We start from the raw sequence: 6,000 nt of genomic DNA on the forward strand, positions 1-6,000 counted from the left end.
TAAGCGCCCGGTCTTCTAACCCCAGCTTGCAACCAATCGCCAAATCGTCGTGCTATAAATTAATACAAGACATCCTTGGCTCTTGGGGACCACTCCGGCCATTAAAAGCAAAGAACATCGTTTAAAAGGGTATAAACCATCCTAATGGAGAAAGGAGTTAGGGTGTTGGGTCTAATGGTTGATCTATGGCCATGTCGCGAGTTGAGACACCGTTGCTGGTCACGTAGTCGGGAGTCGCATGGTCGCATGGTCTAGTCTAATCGTATGTCTGACGCGAGATTGGGTATTTATGCTTTGTCTGCGTGGAGTATGTAATATACTGCTTTACCCGACTGTCAGAGGCCGTAATTGCAAAAACCAACCGCGAAAACACCCCCAAGACACTTTCCGTCCATCGTTGCTCGCCTAATGGAAATCCAACTAGATTTCAAACAGTTGCCTGAAATGCAGCTTAATTGGGTGCCTCGAAGTTCAGGAATGTATTAAAATAAAAATACGAGCTACGGTTAATGCTATTTTTCATGTCTACCCACGGTGTACAATGCTCGTAAAATGTTGCTGACCAGTCTTCAAAGTTAATGAGCGAACGCTTTTTGTGGAGCATGTCATTATAATGGTATGCAATATCTTGTTGGCCATTAGGGATGGCCAGCAAAGTAACCCTACAGTAACGGAATCCGGTGTGATTGATGAAGATGGTAGTTAGGCTGGGATGCTGAATATAGTCAGTGAAATATCTGAAAGAACCACCTGGATATATCAAGACTTTAATGGTAATTGCATGGTCATCAAGCTCTCGCATGCATAACTGAATACATTAAGGAGGTCTCTATTGACGTGCAAGCAGCTTATATTGTGATGTTTCTGTGTCATCTTATTTCGAAAACAATAGGGTTAGATGTTATAAATACTACTAAAGCATCTCCATGTCTTGTTTCATGTAATGCCCGTGAAGATCCGGGGTAGAATAGGTCTTCAGCAACCCATGCTTGCCGTAAAAGGCGACTACTCTTGTCGTAAGAGGCGACTAACGGGATCGGGTGGTCAGGCTCGCTGACTTGGTTGATGCATGTCATCGTATCCCAATTCCGCGGATCGATGCTCATGATGTCAATCACTGGATTATCTGGTCCACACTCGATACTTTTTCAGACAGTCGTCATATAGCTGGAATATTGCTGAGTGCGGCGTTAAACAACAAACAAACAAACAAATGTCTCGGGTTCGATTCCATGATTCGCTATGATCGTTTCTGGGCTTGTCAGCATCATATTCGTGCTCCTGGCTTTTAACTAACGTTTAAGTCCTGCATCCCATCGGGATTTCCTCCGCAACATCATGATGCAACTGAAACTCCGTTCAGACTTAATAAAAGCGACATTTCCATAATCATTAGGGTCCATTGTCCATTGATTCCGACTGTATCATAAGTATGCGATTTTTTATCGCTACCAGATAGTGATAAAACCAGGTTTTCGCGATGTATGACATGATGTATCACAATGTATTATCAGGGAGAAAGCATATGATGTACCATATCATATTATCAGCGGGACATCATGTCATGTCATGTATTCTTTCATGCTGTCGGTGGGACAGCATGTCACTGTTTGATAGGTATTGCTCAGAGGCAGGCGAATGTCGAAGTATACACAATTCATGGAGAACAACTACTTTAATACAATGCCGTAGCGACGTTTCGGTATAGATCGTTATAACGTTGTAAAGCACCATGTTGTTCCAATGTTATCCTTCTGTTGCTATTGGTAACCCGCTCATGTTAATCTATTTCATGTATGTACATTGTTACACTATACAGATTGCATAACTTTTTACGCCGCTTTTAGCAATATCCAATTATATTACGACGGAGATGCAAAAAAATGGGCTTCACAATTTGTACCAATATTGGGAATCGAACCCTGGCCTTGGCATGGCGAGCGAATTCTTTAACCACTAGACTTACCTCGCTGACCCTGTTGTCATGATACAAATATCCGTCTTCGTCAACGGTCATGCATGTCGTGTCAATAAGCATGACAGTCAAGTATATTGCTGTATGTAGCAATCGACGTGTTAGATCCAGATTGTTTATCAGACCTAAGGTCTGTGTTTATTCCGATAATGATGGTAAACACAGTTGTTTGGAGAGTTCTGCTTGTTTTTGTTGTTTTTTATCTTACTGGATACTCAGCAATATTTCATCTTTATAACGGCAGTCTGTAAATAAAATCGAATCTGGACCAGACAAACGAATGATTGATACCATGAGCAACAATCAACGACTTCGGGGTACGTTGACACGCTATCAACCAAGTCACCGAGTCTGAACTCCAGGGGTGGGGGCACGGGTGGCCCAATCGTTTGAGGCATATATATCATAAGATAGGGGCGGTCGGGTAGCCTAGTGGTTGAAGCGTTCGCTCGTCACGCCAAAGACCCGGGTTCGATTACCGACATGGGTACAATGTGTGAAGCCCATTTCTGGGTGTATTGCTGGAATATTGCTAAAAGAGTATCCATACTCACTCACTCACTATCATAAGATATATGGGGGCACTGGTGGCCCAGCCGTCTGAAGGGCCGCGATTCGCTGTGCAGAGTTGCGTCCCTTGGGCACGCCAGAAACCTATGATTGTAAGTTCGAATCCCGGTTCGCCCCGATTTTGTTTCTAGGTTTGTCAGCATCACACCTGTGCTTGTGGGTTTCACCAAAGTGGTAAACGTCTGAGACCTGCATCACTTCGGGCTTTCCTCCCACATTAAGCTGACACGCCGTGATATAACTGGAATACTGTTAAAAGCAGCGTTAAACCCAACTCACTCACTCACTGGACCCTGGGTTCGTATGACAAGCATGTATTACTGGGTACCAATTTCAACTGGGAATCCACAAGGGGAATTGCACGGAGGCAACTTTAAATGAGGAATCTGCAATACGGACATTCAGTGGAGAGAGGTTAGTTAAACTTTTCAAAAACGTTTAAGATGAAAAAGCTCTAAACAGACTGCAATCTTTGTTCCCGTGACCCTCTGGTCGTTACTTTCTGATCTCTGCCAATCGCCGGCTGATTACACACAAAAACCATACTCCATAATGGCTGTAACAACCACCATATCTGTTGACCTCGACACAACGTTCTCGTAAAGATCGCCTGTGGCATATTGTTCCCTTCGTCCAACATGCATTAGATGTTAGATCGCAGTGCAACCAATATCGTGCTAATTTACACATTTATTTGCGTTGTTTGTTTCCTGAAACATGACCATCATTATTTAACTATTTGATTTGTATAATTGCTGCAACCGGTTCTTTATTATTTCTTTCTCAACTTGAGTTTTGAGGTTTTGTCATTGATTGCCCCGAGGAAGTAGTTTCAAGCAGGGTTCTCTCCAGGATATAGCTTTTCTTATTTCAATTTTTTTAATTTGGAACAGGTTTTTCTTTTGATGGTTTTTTTTGTCACCCCTTTTTGTTTCATTGTCTTGGAAACTGTATGGGGTTCCTCCAAGTGTTCGTGCCGCAGCATACAGCAACAATTAATTTAAGTTGATTCTGTGGAAACAATTGGTTCAATTGTTTTTTTGGCCGCCGTTTCTCAATCGTCAAATCACAGATTTGACCATAAAATGACATCCTCACGAGAAAGATCATTGAAAAAAAGAGAGGTCGGAATAGGGGGAAAACTCAAAATCTTCGAGGCCAACATCAGGGATTTCATTTTGTGAGCCCATGTGTGGTTCATAAGTGACAACTACATCAGGACATTTGGGGAAAATGCGAACGTTCATTTGCAATTTCGGGTCTGCTGCTGCTGGAACTGAGGGTTCATGGAAAGGCGCCTGACGAGTGTTGGCAGTTAGCTCACCAGGCTCACGGCGCCCATACATCTTCAGTCGCGGGAGGGCGGTTATCATCATCATCATCACAATGGGCGGTCGGGTAGCCTAGTGGTTAAAGCGTTCGCTCGTCACGCCAAAGACCCGGGTTCGATTCCCGACATGGGTACAATGTGTGAAGCCCATTTCTGGTGTCCCCCGCCGTGATATTGCTGGAATATTGCTAAAAGCGGCGTAAAACCATATTCACTCACTCACTCGCTCACTCAGTCGCGGGAGCTGGTCGCGAATATTCTCTTCTGTCAAGAATGCATGCATTGGCATGACTCCCAATGCTGATTTAATAATTTGCTTTTTATTGGTGGTATTTCCGGCCATCCTGTTGCTTTCGGTCACTCAGGTAGTGTGGTTCATATTCTTGGATGGGTTCTGTGCCTCCCTCTGGGACAAGTCCTATCTCCAGTTTGGTTGGTTTGTATACCGGAGGGAGGCTGACTGGGCTGCGGAGTCAAATATGACTTTCTTCTTGGCCTGTTGTTACCCATAAACGTCACCTTAAGCAGGGACAACTTACATCAATGATAACAAGGATCTAGGCATGCTCTGTTACTAGATAACACGCTTGTGATGTTATCGTGAGTGAGTTGGATTCAACGCCGCTTGGAACAGTATTCACGGCGGGTCAGTTGGTGTGAGAGGAAAGCCCGAAGTTAAGCACTTGGTGAAACCCACGAGCATTGGTATGATGCTGACAGACCTAGAAACACAATAGGACGAAACCGGAATTCGAACCCATATGATCATATGTTTCTGGCACGCCTCATGGACGCAACTCAGCTCAGCAAATTGCGACGCCTCAGACCACTGGGCCACCCATGCCCACTGTGAGTTGGCCTATAATGAATGATATCATGCCATCAAATAATGACTTTGTGATATCATTTTGTTGCTGAACAAACGTCTTGTACTGTCGAACAAGCATCTTTATTATGCTGTGGAACAAACATCTTGTGATGCCATCAAACAAACATCTTGTGATGCTTTCAAACAAACATCTTCTGATACTGTTGAACAAACATCTTATAATATCATCAAATTTACATCTTGTGATGTTATTGAGCAAACATCTTGTGATGCCATCAAACAAACATCTTGTTTTGCCATCAAACAAACATCTTGTGATGCCATCAAACAAACATCTTGTGATGCCATCAAACAAACATCTTGTGATGCTCTCAAACAATCATCTTCTGATACTGTTGAACAAACATCTTGTCATATCATCAAATTCCCAACTTGTGATGTTACCGAGCAAACATTTTTTGATGTCATCAAACATTGTCATTCAGCATTTGTGAACAACCAAATGTTGTGCTATCGTATCGAATATCTTGTGATGCTTTCAAACGAACATCATATGATGCCATCGAATAAACATTGCATAGTGTCATTATGTGTATTATTTTGATACGTCATGCATAGTAAAGACCGCCTCTGTGGTCTTGTGGTAGAGCGTCCGCCCGGAGAGCGGAAGGTCCAGGGTTCGATCCCGGGCCGCGTCATACAAAAAGACGTTAAAAGATTGTACTTGTTGTTACCCTGTCTGGCGCTCGGCATTAAGGGGCTAAAACAAGGACTGGTCGGCTCGGAGTCAGTATACTGTGTCTGAGTGGGGTATTCATGTTAAACTGCGGCATGGTATCTCAGTGAGCTAGCACTATAAATCGGCATCAGTCCGGACTAGTACAAGCAGCCACACACACACATACACGTGCATGCACGTCGCAATATAAGTGCAATAATCTTGGACGCGACGTTAAACCCAATTTCACCTGACCTCATGCATAGTAGGTTGCACAAATGTCGTTACGACATTCAGATACTTGAATGTGGCACACTATTAACGAAACAGACCACAGCATATCAGGAAATAGCGTTGTGTAATGTTGAAATCAATACAAATCTTAATATTGGCAACTCATTATAAAATTTCATCATGCATAGTGAGATATAATCACACAAGTGTGGTTGGGATGTTAAAGCACGTATTTGGAATACACAGTGTTTTTAGCACCCATGGTAAGATACATGTTAGTGTTTGTTCTTAATACAGTGTGTTTAGGAACGGTAAATATCCTGTATTAGGAATATACATTGTAT

The sequence above is a fragment of the Haliotis rufescens genome, unplaced genomic scaffold (genome assembly GCF_023055435.1).
Source record: "Haliotis rufescens isolate VD_foot unplaced genomic scaffold, xgHalRufe1.0.p SCAF_4, whole genome shotgun sequence".
In the NCBI taxonomy this organism is placed as follows: domain Eukaryota; kingdom Metazoa; phylum Mollusca; class Gastropoda; order Lepetellida; family Haliotidae; genus Haliotis; species Haliotis rufescens.